Genomic DNA, 15386 nt, shown 5'->3' on the forward strand with positions numbered 1-15386 from the left:
AAAACATCCTAAAGTGTATAAATCAGCATTAACTCCCAAAAGATATTCATTAGAGTCATCGGATTGATGCTTTCACCAAACTCGGTCAGTGAGTAGAAGATAGGGGTAGGACCCCTAACTTACTTCTAAGATATTCAAAAGTGTCCCTTGGTAGTGGCTTGGTGAAGATATCTACTATTTGTTCCTTTGTGCTAACATACTCCAACACCACTTTCTTCTCTTGAGCTTCTTCTCTAAGATAATGATATTTGATAGATATGTGCTTTGTCTTAGAGTGCATAACAGGATTTTTTGAAATGTTAATGGCACTAGTATTGTCACAAAATATAGTTACTGGCTTGGTAACTTTCTCATTTTTACCTTCCAACAGTTGTTTGATCCATGCAGTGTTGGTACAATTCAATGCTACAACAACGTATTTAGCTTCTGCTGTTGACTGTGAAACACATCCTTGTTTCTTGCTAAGCCAACTCACTAGTCTTCTCCTAAAAAGAAAGCTCCTCCACTTGTGCTTTTTTTGTCATCAATGTTGCCTACCCAATTAGCATTAGTATAAACTTTTAAATCAAAATCATTTCCTTTCTGATATACTAAGCCATAATCCTCTGTGCCTTTCAAGTATCTAAAAATTCTTTTGATTGTTGTCATGTGTGTTTCCTTGGGATCTGTGGAGAATCTTGCAACTATACCTACTGCATGTGCTCTGTTTGGTCTGCTATGAACAACATATTGTAGCTTTCCAATCATGGATCAGTAAAGTGTCTCGTCAACAGATGCGGATTCATCATTCTTTGATAATTTACAGTTGGTAGTCATAGGAGTACTTACTGGTTTTGAATCCTCCATTCCAAATTTCTTCAAGATTTCCTTTATGTACTTGGATTGAGTAATGAAAATCTCATTTTTCAGTTCAAGTATCTGTAAACCTATAAAATACATTATCTCACCGATTAATGACATCTCAAATTCTTTGCTCATTTCATTTCCAAAGTTCTTGCATAAAGAGTCATTTCCACAAAATATAATATCATCAACAAATATGGCTGAGATCAGTATTCCATTTTCATCATTCTTCATGTACATGTTGTTGTTCTCACTTGTCCTTATAAAACCAATCTTAATCAAATAAGAGTGCAATCTTTCATACCATGCTCTTGGTGCTTGTTTCAAACCATATAAAGCTTTGTTCAATTTACATACCTGATCTTTATTATTGTCTTTAACAAATCCTTCAGGTTGTTCAATGAAAACTTCTTCTTCTAATATTCCATTCAGAAATGCAGATTTGACATCCATTTGATATACCTTGAAATTTTTGAAAGCAGCATAGGCCAACAATGTTCTTACTCCTTCAAGTCTAGCAACAGGTGCAAAAGTTTCACCATAATCAATTCCTTTTTCTTGAGCATAACCTTTGCAAACTAGTCTTGCTTTGTTTCGAATGACCTCTCCTTTTTCATTTAGCTTGTTTCTGAAAATCCACTTTGTATGGATTACATTTTTGTCCTTCAGTCTTGGGATTAGTGTCCATGTGTCATTCTTCTTGATTTGATCAATCTCTTTTGTCATAGCATTTATCCAATCTTCACTATTAAATGCCTCTTTCACTATTCTCGGTTCAAATTCAGATATCAAACATGTGTTATGTCTCAGTTTGTTCCTTATCATCACTGGATCATCCTTATCTCCTATAATCTGACTTGGTGCATGATGTCTTCTAACATACTTGGCTAATACAAGCTCGGTAGGCTCTATATGATCTTCTTCATCACTCGGTAACTAGATATTCTCTTCATTTTCTTCAACAGTCTTCTCGGTAGGACTTCTCGGTTGAACATAGACAAATTCATCATAGTCTTCTAGTTCCTTGGAATTTCCTTCATCATTTATTTCTGCAAATTCATCAATTTTCACATTTGCACTTTCTACCATTTTGTTAGATGATTTGATCAGACATTTAAATGCTTTTCTTCTAGAAGAATAACCTAGAAACGTTCCTTCTTCACTTTTCTGATCAAATTTGCCATTTATATCATCTTTATGAACATAGCATCTACTTCCAAAGATTTTAAAATAACTGACATTAGGTTTCTTATCATACCAAATTTCATATGGTGTCTTCAAAGTACCTTTCTTCAATTGAACGCAGTTTAGGGTGTAAACTGTTGTGCTTATTGCTTCTCTCCAAAATGTTTGTGGCGCCTTCTTTTCAATCATCAGTGTTCTAGCACAATCCACAATAGATCTGTTTCTTCTCTCAGCTATTCCATTCTACTATGGAGTTCTTGGTACAAATACTTGTCTTTTAATACCATGATCATTGCAAAATAAGTTGAACTCATCAGATGTGAACTCTCCTCCTTTATCTGATCTAAGACATTTCAGTTGTCTTCCTATTTCATTTTCAACTCTTGCCTTGTACCATTTAAACATTTTAAAAGCTTCTGATTTTTCTTTTAAAAACATTACTGACATCATCCTTGAATAGTCATCCACAAATAATATGAAATATTTATCACCATAATAACTTTGAACTTTCATAGGACCACAAAGATCAGTGTGCACTAGATCTAAAATTCCCTTAGAAGTGTAAGACTTACTTGTAAAGCTTGATCTTGTCATCATACCCATTTGGCATCCTCGACACATAGCATTCTGAGGTTTTTCAAGACTTGGTAGACCTCTTACTCTGTGCTTCTTACTTATTTTGATCAGATTATCAAAATTGACATGACAAAACCTTTTATGCCATAACTAGGTATCATCTAACTTTGCATGCAAACACTTATTCTGAGTTGAGTCAAGGTGAAATGTGTTACCTTTTGTTTGTGTCCAGGTAGCAGCTAACTTTCCATTCTTGTCATGAACTTTGACAATTCCCTTTTGAAATTCTATTTGGTAACCTGTGTTGTTTACCTGTGCTACACTCAACAAATTGTATTTCAAACCTTCAACCCAATAAACATCATTGCATCTTGCATTATCAAGAAGTTTTATAGATCCTTTACCTCTCACTAGACATGTTGCATCATTACCAAATCTAACATAGCCTCCATCATAATCTTTTAACATAACAAACTTTTGTTTATCTCCTGTCATATGATGTGAGCATCCACTATCTATAATCCAAGAATAATTAGTGTTTATGTGAGATATTAGGGCTTTTTCTTCATATGATCCATCCTTGATAGCCACATAAACTACTTCATCTGTATCAGTATCATCTAATTTATCATCGTTGGATTCCTCATCAGCTATTAGGCATGTCTTTCTATCTGTTCTTCTGAAGTCTCGGTGTCATCTGTGATAGTTATCTTTTTGTTTGTCATCTTGGTAATCTCTCTTTTCAGTAGAATCTTTGTTAGGATAGTTAGAAGCTATATGTCCTATCTTATCACAATTGAAACATTTCAAAGGTATTTTTCCTTTATACTTACCTTTGCCTCTTGGTAACCTTTTGGCTAATAGTGCTTCAAACTCTTCTTGCTTTCTGATTTCCTCATACAGTTTGTGTACTGCCTCCATGTTCTTACAAAATCTTTCACTTGCTCCACTGTGATCTCCTTCAGAGTACTTATACTTTCTTTCATTGAAATCGTTAGATTCATCAAGATGAAAAGAACTAAATGCAGATTCAACTTTATTTACCGAAGATCCATTGTTATCAAAATTACTTAACTCAAATGTATGTAGCTTACCAATAGTAGCATCTAAAGAAACTGGCATATTAGGCACAGGCCTCAATTCATTGATTGTAGAGACTCAGATTGCATAAGCTGGTAGAAGGGTTCTTAACAACTTACTTCTTATATCCTTTTCTTCAATAGTTCCACCTGCTCCTTTGATTTGATTGACAATCTCCTTTAGTCTTGTACTATACAGAGTTATGTTCTCACCTTCATTCATCCTCATAGATTCAAGTTGTCCTCTTAGACTATCTACTTTTTCTCTTTGAACATGTTCATCTCCTCCATATACTAATATGAGCTTATCCCACATTGCCTTTGCATCATTGTAGCCTTCTAGATCATTAAACTCTGAATCGGTCAATGCAGATGTTATTTCAATCATTGCTTGAATATGTTCTTGCTTTGCCTTTATCTCTTCCATAGTCAATGAATAGGTGCTCAGTGTGACAAAATCATTCTCCAGATAGTATACCGCATATTCTCCAATTCCTGATAGATGTAGCTTTATCCTTTTCTGCCATGTAGAGAAACTTGACTTGTTTAGCTTCGGTGCATCCCTCTTATACATCTTGGATCTTTAACTCAAGTACCTTTAAAATTTCGTTCTGGAGTCCAATGCTCTGATACCAATTGATAGTTCTAATACTTAATATAAGTATAGATCCAATAGCCAACAAGATGAGAGGGGGGGGTGAATCATACAAACTTAATCATCCCTAAAAACATCAGATTCAACCTCAGTAACTTGTATATCAGTAATATAACCAAAACTATCAAACATGCAAACTCAAAAGCATATGAACATCATAAAACCTCATAACACCAGATTTAACGTGGAAACCCAAATAGGGAAAAACCACTGTGGGATTTCAGACCCACTAAGAAATATACTCTTCTAGAGTATGCTTGGTTAAAAGTAAATCCTATTAAAGATTACAAACACATTGCTAGATGTGACCCGGTTAAGGGATTTCCCTCAGATCTGTTAGGATCTTCACTTTATTAGAAGTGACCTTGTTAAAGGATTTCAAACATTCAATCAGAATGTCACCTTGCTAGAGGGTTTTACAAATAAGACTATTAAGTCCACTTGATTAAGAGATTTTCTGTCACTTTCACAAAATAACAGTAATAAAATTTATTTGCAACTTCACATCTAAAATGCTAAAGAAGATTCCTATTTGTTCAAAACAATCTAGACATAGAACTAATCTTGTCTATCTGCTAGGCTTCTATACTTTGTTATTCTAACAGGTCTTCAAGCTTCTGTGCTCGGTAATCACTATGTAGCATCCCTGTGCATACACTTGCCTGCATACATTCTTTATCAACACTTTCATATTTATAAACAATTAGGTAACCACTTAATCTCCTTGATCACATTTCCAACGATCAATCATAGCCATCAAATCTTCAATCTTGTCCAGGTTCAATGCATCTTCCAATCTAAAAGCATTTTACCCTGCCTTGGAACTTGTATATTAGTCTTGGAACTTGTGCTAGGGTATTGCGGTTCAATCTGAGTTGTAGATCTTCATGCCGACTTTTCATTGCCTTAGATTCATTAACAAACTTCATTCACGACTCACCAATCATTGATCAGTTCTAGCTCATCAGCTTCCTTCATTAAATACCACATGTAAACATTTAATGCATTCTATTATAGCTTGGTTACAAATATCTTGGTTACAACTCGATAACAACTCGATGAATGCTAAACTTCACTTGGTAGACATTCCATCTTCATTAACCGATAGCGATAACCTTAGGGTTTACAGACTAGGTTCTTTGCTTTATAACATAGTATAGTATTAACCTTTACATTTTACAACATATGTATGATGTTAAAACAATCTAAAACATCATGATCTCATCATTGTCTGACTCGGTACTAGTTGCCTATTGAATACCTTATTTTTCTCAAGATATGGCAACATCATACTGAATTAGAAAATCAATTTCTTGACATCAATGACAAAATAATATTATCAAGACAATAAACATCTTTAATCAGTTATATCCATAATCATCAACAACCTTCTCAATATCCTTATTGAAATGCCAACAATCTTTCATTGTCTGTTATAAAGCTATGTTGCCAACAGTATCTGGTAACACGACACAAAAAGCACCGTTAAAGTATCGGCACCGTCAAACAATTAGTGGATGGTAACTCATCACAAAATGTCAGTTGGTAACTCATCACAGAGTATTACCAGTTCATACAAAATACCGGTTGTCGGTTTGACAAAATGAAGGCTAGGAAATATGTGTTTTGTTGCTTTGATCCTTCATACTACTTGAGATCCTCGAACCGCTTGGGGTCAACATGCCGCTTCAGATCGGTAATCACTTTCCACAAAACACCAATAGTCTAAGGACTATAATGCATCATACTAGTTGGACTATGTACCAGTTGAGCTTTAACTAATACATACAAAAATGATCTCAATGAAAGTGTGTGTCCATCAATGACAATCACAACATAATCATCAAAAATGCCAACACTTCATGCCAACTTAATTTCTCTTCTTTGGCCTCAACGAAGAAGGAAATGTAGACAACATCTTGAAAATTTTAATTTTTGCAAGTATCATGAAATACATGGCTATTCTAATAATTAATGTCAACCTTTACAAATTAAAATACAACAATATATTGATTTAGGTATCATAAAAGTAACATGTGACAATGAGTGGAATATTTCTTATGATAATTTCGAATAACATTCAAGTTCCTATTATATTGCTCCTCACTACGTGACATTGCTAGCTTACCTATTGTGGGCTCATTATCATTCACGGTGGTACAATTTTAGGTACAATCAAACTTAGTGAGCAACATAATAGTCTATTTATTTTTGTCTCTATGCTTGGGGGGAAAGAATAATTTTCTCTCTCTTTCCTCTTTCTAGGTATTCACCTTTTAGTTTATGAGTTGCATTTTTCATAACATGATGTCCTTTGTTGCATAGAATTATCCTTCATGCAAGTACATGTGTGTTCCTTGTATAGGACATCTTCTTTTTTTGATATGGTACATCTCTTATGAACAATCTCTCCTTGGTGAATGTGTGCAATCATTTACTAAGGATCCATTTTTCCTTTGTTGACTGATGTTTTTTTATGATACGATGTTATTCCTTGTGTGAAGTGTTTTTTTTTCTCTCTTATACAAGATGTGTGTATCCTTATCCACAACCTCTTTTTCACTTGGCAATTTATGTCTATTATAAACAAACCCCTCACTTTGGGTCAAAAGTGTGTTATCCTTCATCAAGAATCACTTTTTCCTAGCAATAGGAGGAAGGTATGAGTTCTTTTTCTCCTTCCTCTCTTTTTGTCAGTCATGATATTTTAATTCAAAATCCCCTCTTGCAGGTAGGTATCTTTGAGAAAAGATCTCTTCCCCTCCAAGCATTCTCTTTACACTTGTTACAAGATATCTCTTTTTACAACCATCTTTTCCTTGCTTATAAGAGTAATACCTCTTTAGCTTGGATTTATGAACATTACTGATGAAAAGGATATTTCCTTGGCATTGAATGTGTGTATGTTGGCAGTATGTGAACCGACATGAAGACATAATGATATTGTATGTTGTCATTGATGTCAATGTGAGACATGGTGTGAACCGGCACATGTGATAGGTGAAAAGAGAGAGGAATCGGCATATGTATGAACCGGTTTATATGCCAAAGTGAAGTGGCATATGTGTTCAAGGTGAACCGACGTGTAGTAATGGGAACCGGCACATGGAAGCATTGTATGACTACCAGTTGGTAGGTAGCTTCCATTTCAGGATTTTTGGTTGGAGTACCTCAAGTCTGTGTGACTTAATCGATGATCTTAGTGTGATGAGTTAGCAGTGTAATGGAGGACAGGTTGTGTTGCCACGTAAGCTTTGTGCACGTGAAGGATATGCTTGCAAGAAGACTATTCCTATCTACCTTGGGAATGAGTGAAGTCTGTCAAACGATGATAATGCCTGATGGGTTATCAGCTGCCAAGAAATTGGTGGATAATGGATGATGGAGAATGTCTTGAGATTGATTCAAGATTGTTGCATTTAATGCAGTATGATTCAATGGTCAGGATCGAACCATTTGAATTAACCTAACAGGTTTAGGGTTTAGGGTTTTTGCTACTGACCTGTATGTTTCCTATAAGGTTGATGTTGTGTTTCTTTCTGAGGTTGTTGGAAAAATTTGTGAGTGTGTATCCAAGGGAAGTGATACATAATTCTTGCCAGACTAGAGGAGAGAAGAGATACCTACAAAGTGAATGTGTAGAAGGAAAAGAGGAGCCTAAACGGATCTGCATTAGCATTGAGTGCTATTAACAAATCATTGTAATACCTGTTGATCTCTAACCACTTCAACAGTTGTAAAATTCCCTAACAGGGTAGCCTTAACTGGCTTGATTCAAAATCCCTTAAAGCGGGTGGTCTTAACCAGCTTGATTTAAATCCCTTAACCGGGTAACTTGAGGCTAATGAGTTCTAAGAAGCTATAGAGCTTAGGAGATCCTTTTAGCTATTGAGTTCTTGAAATCCTCTAACAAGGTGACCCTGTCGGGTTTAACCCTTAACCGGGTATCCCTTAATTGGGTGATCCCTAACAGGATTGGTTCCTACCAGAACCTATTGTAATGTCCTTAACCGAAAAAGGCTCCTAATAGAGCAGACTTCTAAAGAGTTCAAAAAGAAGCTTGTGGGTATTCATCCCCACCATGGTTTTTCCCAGTTGGGTTTCGACGTGAAAAATATGTGTGTCATGTGAAATGCTTTTGTCTTGTGATGCTTAGTTTTACCTGTTAAGCACATGAAGGTTCTATGTTTTATGCTTGTCTATAAAACATATTGAACTCACTGTTGTGAAGATCTGACGATTAAGTTTACCTATTTATGCATGAGAATATAATGATATTGTAGTATTGAGCTAAGAGGAAATCTTATTGACTGACCAGTTCATGACTCATTGAGCTGTACTGGATGTTAGTGGTTGCACTCTATTTTACAGGTATCCCTGTTTGTCAGACATTTGGAGTATTTGTTGTCAAACCGGTTTTGGACTGTATTTGTGTTTGCACTGATTCACCCCCCCCTCTCAGTACCAGTTTGGTACTAGTGGTTCAACATTGAGTTATCAATTGGTATTAGAGCACCTCTAGGTCCTCTATGTTGTAAGCTTAACTACTTGAGGATAAGATCCTAGTCAAATGATGAAGAGGGAAGGTCCAAAGTTTAATAGGGAAAATTTTGGTATATGGAAAGACAGGATGAAGATATTCATCAAAAGCATGGGTGTTCAACACTAGAGTTATGTTGAAAATGTATATGTTGTTCCTACCGGTACTCTCATCGATGACCAAAAGAGAGAGATACAAGAAAATGGGCAAGTCATGGAAGCCCTCATCAGTAGTCTATCTGTCATTGAGTTTATTGATGTTCAGGACAAGGAAAATCCCAAGGAGGTATGGGATGCTCTTGAAAATATCTATGGTGGTGATGAGCATGTAAAATAGGCTAAGGAAGAAAGCCTGAGAGGGAAGTTTGAAGACATGCGGATGGTTGAAGGAGAGACCATTCAGCAGTATGGAATAAGAATCAAAATAGTTGTTGGAGAAATAAAGAGTGTAGGTGGCAAAATAGAAGATTCCACTATGGTAAGTAAAGTCCTGAGATCCCTGTTGTTGGTCTATGCAATAAGGGTCACTGCTATTCAGGAGCTGAGATCAATAGATAAGTCTAAGGTGTCCTTGGACTCCATCATAGCCAAGTTGACAGCCTATGAGCTGAATAGTTTTGATGGCAATTTTCAAAAGATAGAATCAGCTTTTAGAGCCATAGCTATACCTTCCAGAAAAGGAAAAGAGGCTAGCACTAGTGGGGAACCTAATTAGAACAAAGAAATGAATGATGAAGAGTTTCTGATGGAATTTGAAGCACTTCTTGCCAGGAAATTGTCAAAAGGAACTGGTAAATACAAAAGTAAGCTACCTTTGAAATGTTTCTCCTATAACCGGATAGGACATATTGCTATGAACTATCCTAATAGTGACAACAAGGATAAACCGGAAAGGTTCAAGAAATTCAAAGGAGGAAACCAGAGAAATTGTTTTGTGGCAGTTGATGAAGGTGTCACAGATGAGGAATCAGAAGATGAAGAGAATGAAGACATTGTGTTTGTTGTTGTAAAGGAAGATGTGGCAGACAAGAAGGCTCTTGTCTCTCGGTTTGATGATTCTAATGAGTGGATCATTGATAGTGGTTGTTCTCACCATATGACTGGTAACTGGAGCAAGTTTTTGTCCTTAGAGCAGTATGATGGTGGTGTGGTTCGCTTTGGCAATGATGCACCATGCATGATCAAAGGCAGAGTGTCCATCTCTTTGAATGGAAAGAGTAGTACTGACAATGTGTATTGGGTTGATGGTCTCAGACACAACCTTCTAAGTGTTGCCCAGCTAAATGACAGTGGCCTCACTTTGCAATTCAAAAATGGAGTTTGCATAATCAAAGGAAAAGATGGTAAGTTGGTGGCCACTGACATGCAGACTAAAGGTAACCTATTTCATCTTAATGCAAATATAAGTACATGTCTTATGGCTAAGCTTGATGATAGCTGGATATGGCATAGGAGATTCTGCCATGTGAACTTTGATAACATTGTGAAGGCTAGTAAGATCAAGGTAGTTAGAGGGTTGTCGGTGCTGAGTAAACTGGATGATACCCTATGCAGAGAGTGTCAATTGGGGAAAATGTCTTCCTCAACCTTTAAAGGTAAATCTTTCACTGCTGACAACTTGCTTGATCTTGTGCATACTGATTTATGCGGTCCTATGAAAACTAGAAGTGTGCAGGGTGATAGGTACTTGATGATTCTCACTGATGACTGCTCAAGAATGATGTGGGTCACATTCTTGAAAGACAATTCTGAAGCTTTTGGGAAATTCAAAACTTTTAGAGCATTGGTGGAGAAGGAAAGTGGTAAAAGGATCAAGTGTCTCAGAACTGATCAAGGAGGGGAATTCACTTCCGATGAATTCAACAAGTATTGTGAAGAATTTGGCATCAAGAGACAGTTGTCTGCCCCCTGGACTCCACAGCAGAATGGCCTAGCAAAGAGGAATAACCAGACTATGGTTGAAGTAGCTAGAACCATGTTGATTCAAGGAAAGGTAGCTCACACCTTTTGGAGAGAAGCGGTGAGCACTGCAGTCTACACTATGAACTGGGTACTCATAAAAAAGGGTAAGGACAAAACTCCTTATGAGTATTGGACCGGTAAGACACCTATGGTTAACTACTTTAAGGTATTTGGTAGCAAATGTTACATCAAGAGGAGTGAACATTAGGGCAAATTTGAAGCTAAATGTGATGAGGGAATATTTCTAGGATATTCCACCAAGAGTAAAGCTTTCAAGTTCTACAACAATAGGACTCAGAGAATTATGGAAAGCATCAATGTAAGAGTTGATGAATCCTCTAAGAATAATAAGGAAACTGGTAGTGAGGAAGCTATAAATGAATTGGTTGCAACCTTCTGGGAACCGATTGTTAGCCAACCAAGTACCAGTAACAGTGTCCCTAAACTGGTGAATGCTAATACTGATGAAGATGAGGATGAAGAAGAAAGGCAAGAAGAATCAGTTAAGATCATTCCTCGATATGTCAAGTTGAATCATGATCCCAAGCAGATCATATGTGATAAGGATGCAGGGATCCTTACTAGAAGAAAGATTAGAGAAAACTCATGTATGATCTCTGAATTTGAGCCTAAGTCATTCAAAGAGGCTCATAAAGATGAAGACTGGATCAAGGCAATGGAAGAGGAACTTGATCAGATAGAGAAAAATGGTACATGGTCCTTGGTACCCAGACCTGAACATAAAAATATCATTGGCACCAAATGGGTGTTTAGAAATAAGTTGAATGAGGATGGCACAGTGATTAACAATAAAGCTAGATTGGTATGCAAAGGATATGCTCAAGAAGAAGGAGAAGACTATGGGGAAACCTTTGCTCCTATAGCCAGATTGGAAGGAGTTCGTATGCTTCTTTCATATGCAGCTTTTAAGAGGTTCAAGGTATATCAAATGGATGTAAAATCTGCATTCCTAAATGGTGTACTTGAAGAGGAGGTGTATATTGAGCAACCAAATGGGTTTTCCCTATCTGAAGATAGTGACATGGTATGTAGGCTACATAAAGAATTATATGGTCTAAAGCAAGCACCAAGGGCATGGAATGAGAGCCTACATTCCCATCTTGTGAAGATTGGATTTGAGAGAACAAGTGAAGATAGCACTATCTACTTGAAGTCTGAAGGAGATCAGATCCTAATCTATGAAGTTTTTGTTGATGACATCATCTTTGGAGGACATGAAAAGATGAGTCATGAGTTTGCTGATGAGATGAAGAAAGAGTTTGAGATGTCACTCATAGGGGAGATGAAGTTCTTCATTAGACTGCAGATCTAGCAGATGGAAGATGGAATCTTCATCACTCAGTCCAAATATGTCAAAGAGGTGTTGAAGACTTTTGGCATGGAAGATAGCAAACTGGTTGGTACACCGATGGTGACTGGTTGCAAATTGACAAAAGAGGATGATTCCGCACTGGTTGATGAGAAGGAATACCGATCAATGATTGGTAAGTTGCATTATGTAGTGCATAGCAAACAAGATATTGCACATGTAGTTGGCATTACTGCAAGGTTCCAGAAGAGTCCAAGAGAATCTCACTTGATTGTAGTCAAGCGGATTCTTAGGTATCTCAAGGGAACAGTTGACTATGGATTGTGGTACCCATACAGCAATAATTTCAATCTGAAAGTGTCCATAGATGCTGATTGGGTAGGCAATGTGGATGACCAGAAGAGCACAACCGATGGTGCATTCTTTCTCAATGGTAGAATGGTCTCATGGATGAGTAGAAAGAAGAGTTGTATCTCTCAGTCTACAGTGGAAGTGGAGTATGTTGCAGCTTTCATGAACTGCACTCAGACAATCTGGATGAAGCATGTACTAGAGGGCTTCAACATCCCTGTATCTGAACCAGTAAGCATATTTTGTGATAACACAAGTGCTATCAATATATCAAAGAATCCGGTTTTACATTCTAGAACCAAGCATTTTGAGCTTAAGTATCATTTCTTGAGGGAAAAGGTTCAGAATAAAGAGATTGCACTGGAGCATGTGTCCAGTAAGGAGCAGTTAACAGACATATTCAGCAAGCCTCTCCCAAAGACAACATTTGTGCATTTGAGAGGTGAATTAGGGGTATTTCCCCTTCAGCAGGTGAACTAAAAATAATTGTTCCACATCAGTCGGGTACTGGAAAGACAAATTTTGGTTGATTGATGTGTTGAAGGATGCTACTCCTCAAGGGGAGCAGCATGATCAAACAGAGATACTTGTACCTCCACTTTGGCATTGTCATCAAAGGGGGAGAAGGAGTGAAGCAAAAAAGATATCTGCAGCAAATAGGGGAGAAGGAGTGAAGCAGAGAGATATCTTTTTATATTGCCATCAATGCCAAAGGGGGAGATTTTTGGCAGTATGTGAACCTGTATGAAGACATAATGATATTGTATGTTGTCATTGATGTCAATGTGAGACATGGTGTGAACCGGCACATGTGATAGGTGAAAAGAGAGAGGAATCAACATATGTATGAACTGGTTTATATGCCAAAGTGAAGCAGCATATTTTTTCAAGGTGAACTGGCATGTACTTATGGGAACCGACACATGGAAGCATTGTATGACTATCGGTTGGTAGGTAGCTTCCATTTCAGGATTTCCAGTTGGAGTACCTCAAGTCTATGTGACTCAATCAGTGATCTTAGTGTGATGAGTTAGCAATATAATGGAGGACAGATCTTGTTGCCACATCAGCTCTATGCACGTGAAGGATCTTGCATGAAGAAGACTATTCCTATCTACCTCGGGAATGAGCGAAGTCTATCAAACGGTGATAACGCGTGATGGGTTATCAGCCACCAAGAAATCAGTGGATAATGGACAATGGAGAATGTCTTGAGATCGATTCAAGATTGTTGCATCTAATGTAGTATGATTCAACAGTTAGGATCGAACCATTTGAATTAACCTAACAGGTTTAGGGTTTAGGGTTTTTGCTACCAACCTATATGTTTCCTATAAGGTCAATGTTGTGTTTCTTTCTAAGGTTGTTGGAAAAAATTGTGAGCATGTATCCAAGGGAAGTGATACATAATTCTTGCCAGACCAGAGGAGAGAAGAGATACCTGCAAAGTGAATGTGCAGAAGGAAAAGAGGAGCCTAAACGGATCTACATTAGCATTGAGTGTTGTTAATAGATCATTGTAATACTTGTTGATCTCTAACCACTTCAATAGTTGTAAAATTCCCTAACAGGGTAGCCTTAACTGGCTTGATTCAAAATCCCTTAAAGCAGGTGGTCTTAACCAGCTTGATTCAAATCCCTTAACCGGGTAACTCGAGGCTAATGAGTTCTAAGAAGCTATAGATCTTATGAAATCCTTTCAGCTATTGAGTTCTTGAAATCCTCTAACAAGGTGACCCTACTGGGTTTAACCCTTAACCAGGTATCCCTTAACTGGGTGATCCCTAACAGGATTGGTTCCTACCAGAACCTATTGTAATGTCCTTAACCAGACAAGGCTCCTAACAGAGCAGACTTCTAAAGAGTTCAAAAAGCAACTTGTGGGTATTCATCCCCACCGTGGTTTTTCCTAGTTGGGTTTCCATGTGAAAAATATGTGTGTCATGTGAAATGCTTTTGTCTTGTGATGCTTAGTTTCACCTGTTAAGCACATGAAGGTTCTATGTTTTATGCCTGTCTATAAAACATATTGAACTCACTGTTGTGAAGATCTAACGATTAAGTTTACCTATTTATGCATGAGAATATAATGATATTGTAGTATTGAGCTAAGAGGAAAGCTTATTGAGTGACCGGTTCATGACTGATTGAGCTTTACTGGATGTTACCGGTTGCACTCTATTTTACCGGTATCCCTGTTTGTCAGACGTTTGGAGTATTTCTTGTCAAACCAGTTTTGGACTGTATTTGTGTTTGTACTAATTCACCCCCCCCCTCTTAGTACCGGTTTGGTACCAGTGGTTCATCATTGAGTTATCAGTGTATCTTTGTTTCTAGCTTCCTTAAGAAATCAACATAGGACTATGATGACATCTTAAGGGGGGGCATTGCATATCACCCTTTTTATACTATATTTTGTACTATATTATGCATGTCTTATACGGGGTGTACATTCTCAAAGCCAAACCAGCAAAGTCTTATATGAGATGTTTCATTCCCAAAACAAAATGCAACCTTTTTATACGTCTTATATGAGGTGTTTATTTTTAAAACCAAACCAACCAGTCTTATACAAGATGTTTCATGCCTAAAACCAAGCATATTTTGTTTTTATTTGATGTCTTATACAGGTTGTACATGTTGAACACAGAGTACCACTAAGAGGGGGGGTGAATCAGTGGTTCTTAAGTTTTTCCTTTTGTGATCTAACTTGAGAATATCAGTTATTTACTTAATCACTTAAACAATTAAATCGGTAATATAAGAAAGAAAGCCAAAGAGACCATACACACACAGGAAACTCACAACACCAAATTTACGAGGAAAAACCAATATCGGAAAAACCTCGGCAAGAAAAACTGCTGAA

The sequence above is a fragment of the Cryptomeria japonica genome, chromosome 4 (genome assembly GCF_030272615.1).
Source record: "Cryptomeria japonica chromosome 4, Sugi_1.0, whole genome shotgun sequence".
Lineage (NCBI taxonomy): Eukaryota > Viridiplantae > Streptophyta > Pinopsida > Cupressales > Cupressaceae > Cryptomeria > Cryptomeria japonica.